The sequence below is a fragment of the Delphinus delphis genome, chromosome 9 (genome assembly GCF_949987515.2).
Source record: "Delphinus delphis chromosome 9, mDelDel1.2, whole genome shotgun sequence".
Lineage (NCBI taxonomy): Eukaryota > Metazoa > Chordata > Mammalia > Artiodactyla > Delphinidae > Delphinus > Delphinus delphis.
Window position 1 is genome coordinate 62,372,736 of NC_082691.1, and position 19,488 is coordinate 62,392,223.

Genomic DNA, 19,488 nt, shown 5'->3' on the forward strand with positions numbered 1-19,488 from the left:
GATTATCTATACCCCAGATTATCTGAGGTGAACTGCTTCAAATTCTTAGTGAAATTTTCCAGAGAGTTTACCAGAATCTGATCATTTGCATCTCTTGTTTAGCTTACTTCCTTTGGAGCTTGCAAACAGCAAAAGGTATTTTTAGTGAAAGTATTTACAGACTCTAAGCCAAAATGTGCTCTGTGTTCTCTTTTCCGTCCTCAGAGCCTCTATCTTAGTTCAAACCGCCCTCAGCTGTCAAATTATCATAACCTTCACTGTACCAGTGTCTGCCTCCCCGCTGGCTTCCAGTCCTGTCCCTGCTCCAATCCAAACGCCTCCTGCCCCTAAAAGGATCCTTACAAAATGCAAATCTAGTCGTATATGTCACCCCTCTGTTTAAAATCCTTCGGTAGCTCCATATTTTTCAGAACAAGATGAAAACTTAGACCTTACATGATCGTGCTTCCCCCGCCTTTTCAGCCCACTTCAGTCCCCACACATTTTTGTGATTCTGACCAGACTCCAAAGGCTGTGACGCTGCACCCCAGGTCTGTGTCTCAGCTGGAAATGCTCCCGCTGCCTCTACCTGCCTCAGCACCTCCGCCTGGTCCTCCCTTCATATTCATCTCTGCTCAATGATTCTGAATGTTCTCGACTGAACCACAAATAAAGTCAAAGAAGACTGCCTCTTTCTAAAGGGTTATTTGGTCAAACTCCAGCATGGCACAGAGAGGTGGGTGAAAGTTCTAGGCACAGGTAAGAAAGGAAGTGATATAATTCCCAACTCTTCCTGACTGGGTCTTCACCATGTGTTTTAGCTATTTTATTTAAACTGAATTCTAAGAGCACCAGACCTGTGCATACTTAAATATGTAAAACCTTGGAAGTTTAAGCAGATGCTATGTAAGTGATTCTTGGGTTTTTCACCATTTTAAATGATCTGATACTCTTTATTATAGAGAATGGGACTTGAATGGCTATCTATAACAAATATGTCTGTGCTCTAGTGAACTAATTAACTGACACAGACATTACCTCCTTAATATTCAATACAATAAGATTTGACATATTTTTCAAGGCACAGAGGAAAATGGACCTGATTTTGGTTGAATAAGGTATCCCAAAGCTAAGTTCCTGTAATTCCGCAGGTTTAAAAATCAATAGGCCTGCAATTTAATTTGCCATCAAAAAAGTGCCTTTTCTCACCAAAAAAGTAAAATTATGCCAGTTCATCCCAAGATTAAATAGGAATATGGTTACTAAAATAACTTGCTTATTATATTTGCCTTGCATAAGAAATTGAAGACCTTTTTTTAAAAAAAATGTATTATATTTATGCAACCAGCTGCATGTCTAATTTATATTGTGGTGACTTAAAACAGAGCATTTTGTATTAAGGTTTATTGTTACTTAAGCTGCTTTCCAGAGGGGTAACCGACACACGCGGAAATAGCCTTCATTTAATGAGCACATTTAAATAGACTCCTCTTCATTGGTGCACTAATAATACCAAATATGTACTGACGCACTCATTCAATTCTATTTCAAAATATTTATTGAACATTTATTATTTTTTGTGCTAGGCATGCTGTGACAATGAACACTCTTCTCAGAGTCCATGTAATGAGCTGATTATCTACCTTCCACGGGGAGAGCTTAGTTCAGACTATCCCTCATGCCCAAGGTATCAGGCAGATATTAGGCAGAAATAGTTTCTGTAGATGACGTTTGGAATAGAATGACCAAGAAAGACCAGTTCTAGGATGAATCATTCACCTCACTCTCAATTTTAAAAGGTGAAACATCATCATCCAGAATGAACAAAATACCAAAAATTTATTTCTTAAATTTTGTACTAAAATATTTTCCTTGATTACTGATTACTGAGAGGTTTGTGTGTGTGTGTGTGTGTGTGTGTGTGTGCTACCTTAAATTTGACACCCAAGTCTAGTGCCCCATTGTCCTTCCCCTAGTCCCAGTCCGGCCACCAGGCAGACCTCATGGCTGCCTAAACGTTGTGGAAACTGGAATGGCCTCACTCTCCCCGCTCCCCGGGGCTCCTGCTTGAATGTACTTATCTAGGGATAAAGCACTTCATTCTACAATAACAAATTCTAGACTTAAGATGTCAGGGAAAAGATAGAAGGTGATTTTAATTTGTACTTCTGAGGAATTGACTAATATCAATTCTTTACAAGGGTCAGCAAAGAATCCAGGTAAACACTCGTGCCCTGCAGGGGGAGAAAATGCATAGGCAGGAAAGTCTGGGGACAACACAGACACATCTGTGTTACAGTCCAGGTTGATCCCAAGTGGTAGAAATGGTGGATCCAGATCTTTTGAGGCAGTGGCTGTCGCTGCCGTATTTTCCATATAAAGTATAAAGAGTTTTTTTTTCAAGGAGGAGCCATGGACACAGCTTTGTGTTTCCTTCAAAATATAGCTAATTTTAATGGACAAGAACAAAGAAATTTAGAGATGATGGTGAACATCTGTCCATGATTAACCCTGCTTGCACTTAGAAATTAGAGACAATCACACCGTTTTGAAATCATAATATCACCTTCAAGTGAAACTAGTCATTCTCGGAACTTTGTCTCCAAAAAAGAAAAAAAATGCTAGTAGTCAGTTTTAAATTGCCAGGGTTTCGAAATATATTTCTTTATAACCATAATGTTTATATTTTTAAAAATTTGGGTTTGTGATAATTTGTCCCCCTAAAAAAATTAAAAACAAACTATTTCATTTCCTTGTCCCCATTTTCTAATCAAGAGAATATTTAAGACAATCCAAGTGTACATTATTTAACCAGTCTAAATATAGAGTATTTTGCAGATTGCCAACAAACACATGAAAGGATGCTCAACATCACTAATAATTAGAGAAATGCAAATCAAAACTAGAATGACATATCACCTCACACCAGTCAGAATGGCCATCATCAAAAAATCTACAAACAATAAATACTGGAGAGGGTGTGGAGAAAAGGGAAGCCTCTTGCACTGTTGGTGGGAATGTAAATTTATACAGCCACTATGGAGAACAATATGGAGGTTCCTTAAAAAACTAAAAATAGAACTACCATACGACCCAGCAATGCCACTACTGGGCATATACCCTGAGAAAACCGTAATTCAAAAAGAGTCATGTACCACAATGTTCATTGCAGCTCTATTTACAGTAGCCAGGACATGGAAACAACCTAAGTGTCCATCGACAGATGAATGGATAAAGAAGACATGGCACATATATGCAATGGAATAGTACTCAGCCATAAAAAGAAATGAAATTGAGTTATTTGTAGTGAGGTGGATGGACCTAGAGACTGTCATACAGAGTGAAGTAAGTCAGAAAGAGAAAAACAAATACTGTATGCTAACACATATATATGGAATCTAAAAAAAAAAAATGTTTCTGAAGAACCTAGGGCAGGACAGGAATAAAGACGCAGACATAGTGAATGGATTTGAGGACATGGGGAGGGGGAAGTGTAAGCTGGGACGAAGTGAGAGAGTGGCATGGACATATATACACTACCAAATGTAAAATAGATAGCTAGTGGGAGGCAGCTGCATAGCACAGGGAGATCAGCTCGGTGCTTTGCGACCACCTAGAGGGGTGGGATAGGGAGGATGGGAGGGAGATGCAAGAGGGAGGGGATATGGGGATATATGTATAGCTGATTCACTTTGTTATACAGCAGAAATTAACACGCCATTGTAAAGCAATTATATTCCAATAAAGATGTTAAAATCAATAAATAAATGTAGAGTATTTTAGAGAAAATAAAATGATCTGTTTTTCAATAATAGAAGTTCTATATCTTGCAGCCCCTAACATACACATCAGTGTACAACATTGGCAAACTCAGAAACTTTAACATAGAAATCCAAGCTCAGATCTTACCTCAAGATTGAAACCCATTTAAATTCCAAGAATAAGTAGCTGACAGAGATAATTTTCATAGATTAACATTTTTCACCTGGGTTTTATATTTCTGGAAGAAATATACACTGCATTGGTTATGCATTGATCAAACTTTTATTGTGCCAGCTGTACTTCATAGACCTGAAAAAGTGATTCAAGCAAAACAAAAGAGAACATAAAAGCACAACTATAATGGTTTTAAATCCCAAAGAGGCAATTACAAGTTTGATGCCAGTGATGCAGCTGGACTCCATCGGAAAACGAAACACCTTATCCATATTAAGTAGTTATGAAGGCTAGGGCTCTGGATGTAAATAATAAATTTGCACTACAGTCGTATTTGTAAAGTACATCCCTTTTAATAAGTGGAAAGAATATGGTAATAAATTTCACACTAATTCATGTGCAAAGGAAAATTTTACAGAGTTCAAATGTGTTAAGGCAGGTAAAAAAACTGAGGTATGAAACAAATAATTATTGAGATAAGACAAATGAAAAAAGATCAGAATCACGTGCACGGGATTGGATTGTAACTCTTTAACCACTTAGAGCTGGGGTCAGCCTAATGCAGCTTGTTGTATGCATGATGTTTCTCTGCCTCTCTTTAAAAGTAAAATGAAAGTAAATGGGGCATTGTGTTGCTTCCCAAATTAATCCACAAAAGCCTAGGACAAGACACTTCTAGAACTAATTATTGCATAGCTTAGAATATCTTTCTCTTCCCCAATTTTTAGACATAGGAATGAGAAGAGTAAACAGGATTCCATCCAGTATTAAGCAAGCTGGCTGGGGCTCGTCCAAACTCCCCTCTGAGTGATCCAAAAATGCTCATTAATTCATTAATCTGCCAAACGTTTGGTGTCTATTACATATCAGGCACCAGGGATGCAAAGATCAGAAGGCACTGGACCAAACCTCAAGGCCCCACAGGTTAGTGGAGGAAATAGATGGGGACACATATTCCCGGGAAAAAGAAATAATTGCTAAAGTAGAAAAAATTCAGTGTTGTGTTGCAGAGTGAAAGACTACTTATCTCTTTGTCTTACGGAAAGAAGTTCAGACAAAGGCTCAATAGTAGAGCAAAACTTGAGTAGTTTTTTTGTTTGTTTGTTTGTTTGTTTTTGCGGTACGCTGGCCTCTCACTGTTGCGGCCTCTCCCAGCGGCCATGGCTCACGGGCCCAGCCGCTCCGCGGCATGTGAGATCCTCCCGGACCGGGGCACGAACCCGTGTCCCCTGCATCGGCAGGCGGACTCTCAACCACTGCACCACCAGGGAAGCCCTTAACTTGAGTAGTTTTAAAGTAATCTTTAAAAAGCTTTTGCTCCAAATCTTGCTGCTTGTAACAAATTGCTGAGGGTTACCCAATGTAAGCCCATTATTCCTCAATGGGCCATTCACAAAAATCAATCCTAATTCTTACCAAGAAGAGTCTGTTGATTACCTATAGAGTAAAAGATAAAATTGGATTCCTTCCTCATATCAAACATAAAGATGGTTTTAGAAATTAAATGCAAGAAGCAAAATGTTAAACATTTAGAAGAAAATATAGGATGACGTTTTATGAAGTTGGAGTAGGAAAAAAATTCTTAATCAATCCTCAAAACAATGCAAGACCGGAAGGAAAAGAGACAATTTTAACAACATTAAAATTGAATTTTTTGGGCTTCTCTGGTGGCGCAGTGGTTGAGAGTCCGCCTGCCAATGCAGGGGACATGGGTTCGTGCCCTGGTCCGGGAAGATCCCACATGCCGCAGAGCAGCTGGGACCATGAGCCATGGCCACTGAGCCTGCATGTCTGGAGCCTGTGCTCCACAACGGGAGAGGCCACAGCAGTGAGAGGCCTGCGTACCGCAAAAAAAAAAAAAAAAAAAAAATTGAATTTTTCTTTTCATCAAAAAGCAAAAAAAAAAAAAAAAAAGAAATTCTGAGAAGATAACCCACAGACTGGAGAGATATTGCTAACTTGTATAACCAATACAGCATTAGCATCCAGCATATATGACATTTACAAATCAATAAGAAGAAAATTTAAAAGTAGAACAATGAGTAAAGAAATGAAAGAGCAGAGAAACAAGGGAAAAGATGCTCACCTCTTGAGTTATCAGGATAAATGCAAATAAGAACATAGATTTCATACCTGTCAAACTGGCAAAAAGTCAAAAAAAAACTGAGGATACAAACTATTGGCAAGGATGTAGGATTAAAGAAACTCTCACATACTGCTCATAGGATTGTCGACTTGCACAACTATTTTGAAAGACAAAACAGCAAAATCTAGTAAGGATGAGGATGTGCATACTTTATGAGCCAGTAGTTTCAATTCTCAGTGTATATTCTAGAGAAACTTTTATATATGTACACAGAGCACATGTCCAAAAGGACATAATTTTGAGCCAAAATGTCCATTAAGAGGAGACTAGATAAATAAAATGTGGCATATTCATATAATGAAATACTATATGGCAATGAACATTAATGAACGTGCAAGTTACTGAATGAAAAAGGGAGGTAGTAAAAATGAAAAGAGAAACAAAGCATGAGTATAAAAGAGAAGCTGAACTGGAGCAACCCACGGATTTTTTCATAATAGAGGATATTGAGGTGGGAGACTGGAGGTTTTTTTGTTTTTTTTTTGCGGTACGCGGGCCTCTCAACGGACTCCCAACCACTGCGCCACCAGGGAAGCCCGGGAGACTGGAGTTTGAATGTCTACATAGGGCTACAGCACATCCAGGGCAGGGAAGAAAGACCAGAACTCCACATATAAAGCTTCCAGCATCAAAGTCTTCATCATCTGGAAAATCTCCATGTGCTCGTCTGGTGAAGCAGCAAAAAAGTTTGCTCTGAGAGAGAAGGAAAACATCCTCAAAAACTTGAGGTCCTATGCCTGCACCACTGCAGTGAGGAATCCCAAGTGTACCAAAAACATGGTGAGGAAACTCAGTGCTGAGTAATCAACATGAAAGCTATCATTCCAGAGTGAGGACAAAATAATAATAATTTTAGTAAATGGCTCAGTTTGCCACTCAAGGAAAGGAATACTGGACTTTAAAAAGAAGGAAATTGCACCCAGAGAGATCCAGAAGAAGAAAGAAATCATGAGAAACAGAAGAGGTAAACCTAAAGAAAAAATGACTGTAAAAGCAAAACAATAACAATAATCACCAAGTGGGGTGTAGGATAGGTAAAAATAAGTTGGAACAAAGCTATGAGATCAGAATAACATGGAAGACTGAGAATGGGAAATTGGATTTAAAGCTTCCCCAAAGCATGCTGCTGTAGGATAAACAGACATATAGATGAACTTCAGACTTCACTCTGTGAAATAGACTCCTTAACTCTGTCCACAGCTTGCACATAATTCCTTTATTAAGCTCTTGTCAGCTGACTCATTTGAATGGATTGTTTTCTGTCATGACTCATTTTGATACAGAATTGAATATTTACGTTAGAAGTTAAGAAATGTTGTAAACAAATGAACTAAAAGTAAATCCAAAGAAACAGAATAAATGAACTAGTAAAAGGAAGAAAAAAATTGATGTGTGAATATAGGGGTGCAAACTGGTTCCCATATTGCCTCTAAAAGTACCTAGAATTCAACATATTGAGATATGTTCCTGAAAGACATTTTAGTCAGGGCTTTGTGAACAGCTAAGAGCAGAACCTCCTGAGTGAGAATATCATGGGCATCGGGGCTGGGAAGGAAAGAGAGCCCAGGGAAGGGAACACGATAGATTGATTTTATTATTTCCCTATGTCCAGCCCTGCCAGTTTATACCTAGAATCTGCACAGCCAGCTTTTTCCCCCTATACATATAAGACAAACATTTGCATGTGCTTTGATTGTCATTTTCAGTTTCTTACAAACTCAGATACACTCCTACAATTGTCTAGTTGCTTCCGAACATCAGGTAGAATGACTGTTCTCTGCTGTCTTACTTAGAATCATTTGGGTCTTGGAATTAAAATTTACAACGTTTCCACTCCATACGGCAGCATCAAACAATGACACCTAATTTCCTATGGCTGTGTTCTTTGTCACTAATTGTCTTGTAAAACTGAAATATTTAAAGAAACATTTCTGTTATGATTGTACACGATTACTCTGTTAAAGTACATATTGCAGGTACGCATGCACTCTGTTAATGCAGATCTTTGGGATTTTTCAGCCTTGAAAAACACCATTTCTTTTTACTTCATACAAAATTTTTGTTAGCCTGAAGTCGTTTTACCTCTCCTATCTAACGTGATTGAGACTAGTTTGTGGGAATCAATAGCTGTTAGGGGATTCCATAAGCTTTGAGGCAGAATAAATTATAAATTATTTTATCATGTCCTCTTCCTTGGATATTCAGTTTAAGGGAATGTAGTGGCTTTAAACCTAGGCAAGAGAGAGCCCTGAATCTTGCCCCAAGTACATGGGAACCCCTGTCTGAGCTGCATTACCCCGGAACAAATTTTGTCTACCTGTGAAGAGTTTTATTCTTGGAGAGCAGAACACTCGAGCATAAATCTTGACTCTAATAAACTGGCTGACAAATGTTGCGTGAGGCATTTAATTCTCTGAGCCTCAGTTTTCCTCAAGTGTAATGTGGGGGGTGATTTCCATCCCAAAGAATCATTGATTGACTAAGAAAACTCATGTAAAATCCGGTGCTGGCACAGAGAAGCTGAAATCCACAAGTCATTACTATTCAGAGACTTACCAGGAGGGTCTGTGCAGGGGTCCTCCCAGGAGGAGTTTACACCAACGGAGGAGAGATGTTGGGGGTAGGTTTGAGATTATTGTCCAAGGGCTGACTCTGGCTGCAGTGTGGTGTCCATCACATGGGATGTACTGTAGCCCAAGCCTTGTGACTTCTGCCTAAGTCCCAAGAAGAGCAGTGCAATAAAAACAAGTCAAAAGTGGAACCAGGGGCATTAAGATGCTGCAAGCAGAAGTCAGCATTGTGTTGCAGCCCGTGTATCACATGTGGCACAAGGAGCTGTAGGGCACTGTTCACACTTGGTCTGAGTGATGGCACGAATCATGGGCTTGATGATGAGCTGGGGGAGGCTTTGAGGGACACCTCACTTGAGGAGCTTTGAGGCCCAGTCACAGCAGACATCCCACTGCTGCTTGAGCGGGAGGAAATAGGTATGACTCATGCATGGACTTGCCAGAAGGACCCATCCTCAGAACCAGTGTGGAGGTATCTGAGGCAATGCTCATGTATCCACCAAGAAATGGGAGAGGGTGGAGACAAAAACAATGTGCTCTTTCCAGGCTGGTCTGGCTGTGTGACCCAGGTTATCTTTGCATCCTCGGTGATATCCCACAGAGCTCTTCATTCCAGACATCAAATTCTAGTTCCTCTCTAGTTGGAGAGGAGCGACTATAGCCATCTACGTTTTTCCTTCTCTATATTTGTCTAGGTATCATTTATGCCATTCTTGGAGTTTGATTAACCACATGTCATTTCTTTGGCTTTATTATTAGTTGGATTTTGCCCAACCTTTGTAGTGTATAGAGTGTGGAATATGGCTTTCACACTCGACACCCTTTTCTCTCCTACTCCTCAGACTTTTGCTCCTTGAACCTCTCTATCCAGATGTTCTTGGTTCTCCCTTAATACTTTCTTTTTCCTCCAGCTTTTACTTCTGTTTATTTTATCTCCCACTATTTGCTCTTAACAATGATGTCTTTGCAAGTCTAACGGCATCAATATAAGCAGATTTGTAGATCAACTGTTCACTTCTGTCCCCTGCTGAGGAAGATGTGAAAATCATCCTAACTCTTATTTATTTTTTCATTGTGTTTCCCAAAATGCTTTTCAAATTTTTCACTTTTAATGACATTTTTGTCAGTTAAAATGTTGAACATGTTTTTAGAAAACGATCCTTGGTATTTTTAATACTAAATGATGTTGGAGAACGAGGGAATGAAAAGCACCCACCAAACTGAGCAGGCATTTTGAGACCAAAAATAAGACAGACAGCTCTATATAATCAATGGATCAGTTGATTATAGGGTAACTTACTCATAGGGTGGGATCTGGATCAGGTGGACCACAATCCAGAAGCATTCGCAACTGCACTCTGCAGTACTGAGGGGCCATTAGGACAATTTTATAGTTAACCTAGGGCCTGGGCCTAGGTACTTGGAAACAAGACATGCATTCCTGAGGCAAGATTTATGAATGGGTAACTAGTCTTGTGGATGACTAACAGAGCATAGAGGCTGCCTGATCCTAATGATTATTAAACAATATCTATTAACTACAAAGCCCTGGATGACAGAGAGGTAATTTGCTGTACAGTATAGACCTGGATAGGGTCAGCAGAAGGACAGGAAAAACTTTAAGGGCCCAACACGGTGTTAGTTATGCTAACAGCCATGCAGATGAATTCAGCAGTGTCTTTACCAGGAAGGTGAAATTTGGTGTATCTATAATAACAACCAAAAGGAATTTTTTTTTTTTTTTGCGGTACGCGGGCCTCTCACTGTTGTGGCCTCTCCCACTGTGGAGCACAGGCTCCGGACGCGCAGGCCCAGCGGCCATGGCTCACGGGCCTAGCCGCTCCGCGGCATGTGGGATCTTCCCGGACCGGGGCACGAACCCGTGTCCCCTGCATCAGCAGGTGGACTCTCAACCACTGCGCCACCAGGGAAGCCCCTCCTCTTTTTACGTTTCTACTAGTAGTTAACTATGTTTGTTGAAAAGATATTTTAACCTATGTTTCTCTTATGATAAGATTCAAGTTGGAATGATATCTTTAATATTCCATTATTTAAAGAGAAGTAGTTATTAATTCCCAACTTTCCCTTTTCTTATATTTAATCACACCCCTGTTACCTGACCTATATTAATATTTGATATTTAGATCTAGAATATAATATACTTTATTATGCAGTGTATTGGGTTTTAGTATATTCACAAGTTGTACACCCATCACCACAATCTATGTTAGAACATGTTAGAACATGTTAGAACTCTAGAAGGAAATATGCAATAAGGCATTACATTATTCGCTCTTTCTTTATATTTTTTCTCTTTGAAGAATAATGTTTGATATTTTCATTGTTTTTTAGCCAGATTTTTAGATGTTCTTTAGACTTATTTCTAACTTAACTGGTTGCAATGTTTAAACCCAGTACTTCATAGCCTTTGTTGGCTAGAGATTGAATTCAGCAACATGTAACAGTTGCTTAAACAAGATAGCTATTTGATTTCTTTCATGTAGCAAGAAGTCTAAAGGTAGGGCAATCAGGGGTGGAACAGCAACTTCATAATATCACTGGCTACCCACTTATGCCATCCCTGGACTGTGGTCTTTTTCCTGTTGCTAGCAAGGTGACTGCATTGGGGACAAGAAATAGGAAGAAGGGTTCTAAGAAGAAAGAAGACTGTGCATATATCAGGAGAGCAATACTTTCACAGAAACAACCAGCACACTCTGCCTACATGTCATTGGTCATGTACCTGTGTCTGCCCAGCTGCCCGGGAGACTTGTGGCTTCTAGGTGGAGACAATGCCAACTTTAACACAATTGGGATTCTATTAGTAAATCAGAGAGGGAAAATTGATATTGGATAGGTAGCTATAGTCTTGCCAAGTTCCCCTTTTTTGATCTCTTCCTCGGTTAGTTGAAATATATCACCAAATAATATTTTAAAAATAATACATTTTTAAATCTGGAACTATATTTCAATGCGTTCACTTTGTGAAAACCCAGCTTTGCCTTGGATCATAAACTTTCGCACTCAAAATCCTGTATTTATTTATTAAAGCTTTATTGAGATATATTTTACATACCATAAAATTCACCCATTTAAGGTGAATAGTAGAGTAATTTTTTAGCATATTCATGGATTTGTGCATCCAACACTACAATCTGTTTTAAAACATGTTCATGATCTAAGGGAAACTCCATTCACATTAGCAGTCACGCCTCATTCCCCTCTCCTCCTGGCCCCTGGCAACCAGGAACCTACTCTCTACCCCTATGGATTTTCCTATTCTAGACATTTCACAAAAATGGAATCTTACAATACATGGCCTTTTGTCACTGGTGTCTTTCATCTAGCAAAATGCTTTCAAGGTTTATCCATGTTGTAGCTTGTATAAGTACTTCATTCCTTTTGTTGCTGAGTAATATTCTGTTGTTTGGATATACCACATCTTGTTTATTCCATACAGTTACCTTACTATTGATGAATATTTGAATTGTGTCTGCTTTAGGGCCATTATGAATAATGATGCTATGAACCTTCATGTGCAAGTTTCGTTTGGACATATATTTTCATTTCTCTTGGGTATATACCTAAGGAGTGGAATTATTGGCTATTAGGGTGACTCTATGTTTAAATTTTTGAGAAACTGTCAAGCTGCTTTGCAAAGTGCCTGTACCATTTCACATTCCTATCAGCAGAATATGAGAGTTTCAATTCCTTCACATCCTTGTCAACACTTTCTCTTGCCTGATGTTTTAATTATAGCCACCTAAACAGGTACAAAGTAGAACATCATTGTAGTTTTCTGTTGCATTTCCTTAATGACTAATAATGTTGAGTGTCTTTTTAAGTGTTTATTGGACATTTGTATCTCTTCTTTGGAGCAATGTCTATTCAGAGCCTTTGCCCATTTTTGATTGGGTTGTCTTTTTATTGTTGAGTTGTAAGAGAGCTGTATATATTTTGGATACAAGTCTCTTGTCAGATATATAATTTGCAGGTATTTTATCCTATTCTGTTGTCTTTTCAATTTCTTGATGATGTCATTCGATGCACAAGTTTATCAATTTGATGAAGTTCACTTTGTCTTTTTTGTTCTGTCGCTTAAGCATGTGGTATTGTAACTAGGAAATTACAATAATTTGTCATTATTGCCTAACCCAAGGCGATGAAGATTTGATTCCTTGTTTTCCTTTTAGTTTTATAGTTTTAGCTCTTACATTGAGGTCTATAGTCCATTTTGGGTTAATTTTTGTGTATGGTATTAGGGAGGGGTCCAAATTCATTCTTTTGCATGTGGATATTCAGCTGTACTAGCATCCATCATTTGTTGAAAAAACTAATCTTTCCCAATTGCATTGTCCGGAACATTTGTTGAAAATCAATTGACCATAAATGGGAGGGTTCATTTCTGGATTCTCAGTTCTATTTCATTGTTATGGAATATGTCTATATGTCTATTGTTACCATTATCATATTATCTCAATTTCTAAGGTTTTATAATAGATCCTGAAATCAGTAAATATGAGTGCTTCAACTTTATTTCTCTTTTTCAAAATTGCTATTCCTTGATTTCTTCTTGCTTATGTCTCTGACTTAAGTGCTTTGTTCCCAGGGACATTTCCCAGAATGAAATGTACCACCATCAGCCTTCCCTCAGGTTCTTTTTCTGCCTTGCAATTTTCAGCCTTGCAATTTTCAGCACCCATATGGATGTGGGGAGATTGAGACAGGGAGGAGATCGGGATCCATCCTCCAGCCACCTTCCAGAGTACTTCAAGCAGTATAGAAGATGAATAGATGTCTCATCCTTTCACAGATGTAGGTCCCACATCTCCAAGTCAGGGAGCAGATTGGTGAGGAGAGACACGAACATTTTTTTCCTTCTTTTTTTTTTTTTAATCATGGTCTCCTATGGTTTCGTAAAGCCTCATTTACCGAAGCCTGGGTAGATTCCTCTTAACGTCATTCCACCTTCTGTATAACTGAAGCTGATGTTCAGCCAGCACCCTCCACTATGACCACTGAAGTTTTTCGTGGCCAGCATCTGTCATGTCTGGATGATAAATATTTTTAATAACACTCTGCTTATCACCCATGTCAATTACCCCTAGATACCAAGATGTGATTACTTTTCAGGTTAAGCTTGGCTGGTGTCATGAGCTTTCATCTAAGTTGGATGTGGAGCTATAAGCCAGCTGCCACTTTGCTTTCGATGTCTCCATTGGATAGGATATGAAATTCGTGGCATAGCTGCAGTTTTTGACGGCAACTGTATAACTTCATTTAATAATCATTTTGATCTTCCCTCTGGATAAATTTTCCTTGAGAGGAGGTTAGGCTCTTTGGGAGGTGAATTCATTCTCTCAAGTCATTAAGGTTCCAGTTAGTGCTCTGCAACTGTAACTAATTAAACTATGCTCAACTTCCCTAAAAATCAAACTTCCTATATCCATAGTGAATGTGAGGTTCACACTAAATAGACCCAGGCATGAATACACCAAGGCTCACTTTACTTATGTTTGTTGCCTCCCAGTCGGTCTTGATGAAGGTATCTTGTGAGTGGGGGCATGATGAAGTTGATGTTTCATTTCCACTTCTGTATTTTACAGATTTTTTTGCTAATCTAAATATCTTATCTGGTAATAATATCTGAGAAGAGGGTGATAGACAGTAAAAAAAAAAAAAGAAGTATTCTTTATTTTAATTAAAATGCTAACATAAGGCATGATCACTGAGTGATAGCATTACAAAGCAGCTACTTTTCTGCCATAGTTAAGTGTGATTTGATACGTCCATTATGAGTCTGTATTCTCAGGGGTTTATATCTTGGCCAAAATAGTCCCTCTGGGCTGAAACTTGGCAGACATCTCAGCCTAATTACAGTCATTTTCCTTTTTGGATTAAGGAAATGGAATTATGACAGTGCCTTAAGCCTACCCATGCCCTTATTTTCAAAGGTCTGTATTTATATCCATGTAAATTATGGGCTCTTGATCATTTCAAATAAAATGGCAACTTAGCAAGACCCAAAGGACTTCTTTAGTACTTGTGAGCAACTTGATCCAAGCATTCCATGGAGAGGGACTCACCCTTGCTCAAGCAATTGAAGCAAAGAGCCAGGATATCACTGCATTAATAATGAGGTATGTGGGAGTGTCAAGGAGGCCAGGGCTGTGGGTTTTGCTGCCTTCAGTAAACAGGTAGGTGCCTCTCTTGTTCCCAAGTCATGGGGCCACAGCTACCATCACATCCTTCCTTCAACTTTCAGCAGTTTCCCTAGAATTGTCCTACTACACATCTGACCTCCATTTTCCTCACCCATCTTTACCCATCAACAGGGGTGGGCAGAATCCAAGGAGCTCAGAGGTAATTAGAGCATTTCTACTATAATAGGAAAAATCCTCAGTCAGCAGTCTTCTCTGAGGTGTCTCTTGTGTTGTTCTCTTAGAGACCTTGTGGTAATGTTAGTGGCTTTACCAGCCGGCAAAGAACAAGGTAAGTGACTTGCTTGCCTCCCCAAAACACCAGTGTATTACTTTTGCTGGAATTATTTGAAACATAGACTACTGGTGGATAGTACTAAAATTTTTATCATTTCTTAGGTGCAGTAGGTGAGATTTGACTTAAAATTCTCCATCTTACCTTTTATACCCCCTGTTTGACATTCTTATTGCTTGAGGCATGTCATATCTTCTTTCCAGTGTAAGTACTGTAGGTGGTAGATAGAATGGTTTTGCAGCGTTTAGACAGCTTCCCTGACAAAAACCACGATCTATAATTTGCAAACTTTTGTGAAAAAACCAGTGAGGTTTCTGCAGTTTACAGCTTGGAATTCCCTGGGTTCTTGCTTGTAAATCTATCTAGATATATGCCATGAATATGTAATATGCAGACCCATGCTGAATGTAGCAGTACAAAATATAAATAGGCTACATGGGCTTTTCAAAAAAGCAACAGGAGTTGGTGAAACAGAATTCTACTCAGTTTTCTACACTGTGCAGACTATTAAAGAGACTGTAGAATCAAAATGTTGAAGATGCTACAAAGAAAATTTTGCTGAGTCAGTTCCTTCTAAGAGGCTGGCATGAATGAGTCACTTGGTATGGAGGAAGAAGACACTTAGGCACACCCGTAGCTGTCAAGGATTTCATTTACTTAGCAGGTTTGGTATTTGTGTGAGTGTGGTGAGCAAATAAAGCACGTCAATGGTACATAAACATGAATCCTACAGCAATTAAATTAAAACCTAAAAAGGTTTTGAATGGTAAAACTGCATACATTTTAATTGAACATAATTCTATGGAAGACGATTAAATTACCACCTTGGAACAGAAGCACAAACAATGTGATAATGAGCTATGGAACCAAAATTTAGAACAGATAAACTGAAAAAATAACAGGTACCCTGGTGTAGGAAACGCACAGTGCTGATGATATGAAAATATGAATTATTTATATCTCCTTTAAATGTAGAATGTAAATTTGCTTGGAATTAATTTCTGTTGGGAAATCACTGCACAGTAAACATGGCTGTCTCTTAGGGTAATATGCTTTTCTCCTAAATGTTATTATTATTATTTTTTTATTATTGTTGTTATATGGGGAAGAAAGAAGATGAAAAAATACTCAAGGTTGAAAACTGCCACGGTATAGTTACATTGGAAAATCAAATCTTTTATTTCTAGGCAACGTGTAATATAGACAGTTACAAAGTAATTTTTCCCACACTTTTCAACAAAGGATAGCCACACTGAGTGTTGTGGGCCGAATTGTGTTCCCCTCAAAAGTCTGTGTTGGGGGACTTCCCTGGCGGTCCAGTGGTTAAGACCTCACCTTCCAGTGCAGGGGTTGCGGGTTCAATCCCTGGTCGGGGAGCTAAGATCCTACATGCCTCGCTGCCAAAAAACTAAAAAACATAAAACAGAAGCAATATTGTAACAAATCCAATAAAGACTTTAAAAAAAAGTCTATATTGAAGCTCTAACCTGCAATGTGATTGTACTTGGAGAATGGGTCCTTGGGAGGTATTCAATAATTAAGGTTAAATGAGGACATAAAGATAGGGCCTTAATCCAATAGGACTTGTGTCTTTACAAGAAGAGGAAGAGGCATATCACTTTCTCTCCCTCTGCGAGTATAGCGGAGAGGCCATGTAAAGACATAGCAAGAAGGTGGCCAACTGCAAGTCAGGAACAGAGCCCTTGCCAGCAGTGGAATTGGCAAGCACCTGAATCTTGCATGTCTAGCCTTCAAAAACGTGAGAAGTAAATTTCTGTTTTTTAAGCTGCCCAGTCTATGGTGTTTTATTATGGCAACCTGGATAGACTCTGACACTGAGTAGAGTTTACATTTAAATTTAATTTGAAAGGCATTTTTATATTTACTGATGCTCACCCACTAAAGACCATAAAGGCTTTTGTGCTTTCAACCGTCTGAACTGTGTGCACATGAATACCTGTGTGTACTTTTCCTTGATTACTTCTGCTTATTGATTCATTTAATGTATATTGTTGTCTCTTCAGAACTGGAAAAAAGTTTCTTCTCCCTCATCTTATGACCTTCACGCATTCTCCCTTTCCGTTGTATGCTGCTCAGCAGTGTTCACAGCTACTCCATGGCTCTTCTCCACCCACAGTGCCCAGGGTACTGCCTGTGGACTGTTAGCATAGGTCCCTGGTCACGTGGCTCAAAACGTTTTCCAATTTGAGCTGAATTGCGAACGTATAGGCAGTACAGCATAGTTAAAAGTATGGCCTCTGGAGCCAACTGGCCCGGGTGTGACTCCAAACTTTGCCACTTATTAGCTATGTGACTTTGAGCAAGTTATTCACCTCTTAGTTTCCTCATCTGCAAAAATTGGGAAACAATAGCATTTCTCTCGTAGAGTTACTGTGAGGATTTCATAAATTAATACATGTAAAGCATTTAGAATAATGTCTTTCATCTCATAAGCACTCTATGTGTTTGCTCTTTTTATTATAGATAGTTCCTGGGAATCAGATACCACATTTCATCCTTCTACTACTCTCTTGGCCCTCAGCCCTGGACCAAATGCATCATAATGGTTTTAATAAATTGTTAATTAACTGATTCTCAGCTTCTTAATAGACTCTGATACCTGATGGTTATGGTAGTTCTGAGTGAGCTGTGCAAATCTTGCAACACTGCATGGAGTCAAGTGCACCAATGCACCAGGCACCCTGCGTCCAAATGCCGATTCTATCAGTTTTCAGCAGTGATACCCTGGGCAAGTTACAACTCCCCGAACTGAAGTCTTCTCGTTTGTGTAGGGGGCACATTTTAGCACGATGTCTGCCACGTGGTAAGAACTTAATAAATGTTAGCTATTATCATTCTCCTGTTGTGCCTTCATGAGGTCATAGGGTCCACATCTGTGGGTATGGAATTTGGAATAAAGATTGGGTTGCAGAAATTCTGGCTTCTGGGATGAGGAAGGCAAGGAGTAGACACGAGACCCCTGCCTGGTTTGTGGGTTTGGGTCCCGGGCCTCTGTCTTTACTAACATCTGCCTCCTTGACTACCCTTCCCAGAAAACCTCCAAGTAGCACTGCTGAGTTCAGAGTCACTCTTGCTTACGAGGCAGCCAAGGATGGTCATAGAATTCCTCAGTGTCCAAGCTGGACAGCATCTCGACAGTCACACACCCCAACCCATTTCACAGGTGAGGAGGCTGAAGCCAGAAAAGGAAGGCGATCAGTGGGACCAAGTTACACAGGTAATTAGTAGTAGAACTGAGACTAAGGCCCAGCTCTTCCAGCTCTCTATCCGTTGATCTTTACTAAACCATGGCATTTCTGAATTGATGCCAGGAGGCCTTTGCAACCTTTACCAAAATAGCCGTACTACATGACATACGTAAATCATATAAACCATGCACAGGTGAAGTGGAAACAGGAGGGAAGGGATCTGAATGAATTTCATTAGTTAATATAAATATGCAGTAATGTTTTTCTCCTACTCTCACTCAAGACATTGAGAGCCAAACACTCCCTAAGTGTACAAGGAGAGTATGTGAGGGCCCTTGTCAATAGTGAGGGGTTAGTTGGTCACTAGGAGCCCGTCAGTCCTTTATGGTGTCTGACCAGGCCTCTCTAAACCTCCCTGATGCCCAACACCCGCAGCTCTCCTTAGCTTTACCTGGACCTTCTTTCCACGAGCACCCCTTCTTTCCTCCACACTCAACCTCTCAACACTCTTCCGACTCATCAACCCCTTATCCATGCTGTGCCTTTGCACTGAACTTTCCCTCTGCCCGGAACATTCTTTCCACTGCCCCCTCCGCCCACCCAGCAGCTCTCTTCACTTTCTCTTGGCGGCGTATGAACTCCAATGCCGGCTCCTCCCCGAATGCTGAATGTTCTGCGCTCCTCCAGCACCTCGTTTTGACTTACGTTACCATAAGAGGTGTGTTGTGTCTCTCTTCCTTGCCAACAGTAGGCTCCTTCTGGCCAAGGACTTGTCTTACTCACTTCCGTATCCCAGCTCCTAACACATGGCCTGGCACATAGTGAATGCCCATGCAGACTGGTTAGATAGACGAGTTAACAACCCTGCCCGTATCTGACCGCCATTTGTACCATTATAGCTCCAGAGCGCTTCCCCTTCTGTGTTTAGAGTCTGGAGCTCAATTAGGTTTCCAAATGTAGATTCCATCTTTTAATTATGAACTGGAGAAAAATATACATATGAATGTGGGTATATTTTTAACCTTGGATGGCTGCATTCTTTCTACCTTTGCCTGTTTTGGAAATCGTTGCCTTCCCTGTGATCACACCTCTCTCCCAGTAAATGGACATGAAAGTGAAGACGTGAATATTTTTATCTGACGTTATTTTGGAG

The 19,488-nt window shown here is 39.7% G+C and overlaps 1 protein-coding gene across 1 annotated transcript in view; it reads left to right on the forward strand.

Annotated features, from left to right (window-relative positions):
• The first annotated feature begins 526 nt into the window (after positions 1-526).
• The window catches only part of ITPRID1 (ITPR interacting domain containing 1), a 203,077-nt gene continuing 184,115 nt past the window's right edge, over positions 527-19,488 (forward strand). Inside the window, 1 exon segment of the mRNA XM_060019783.1 lies at positions 527-715. The gene's annotated coding sequence lies outside the window, so the exon portion shown is untranslated.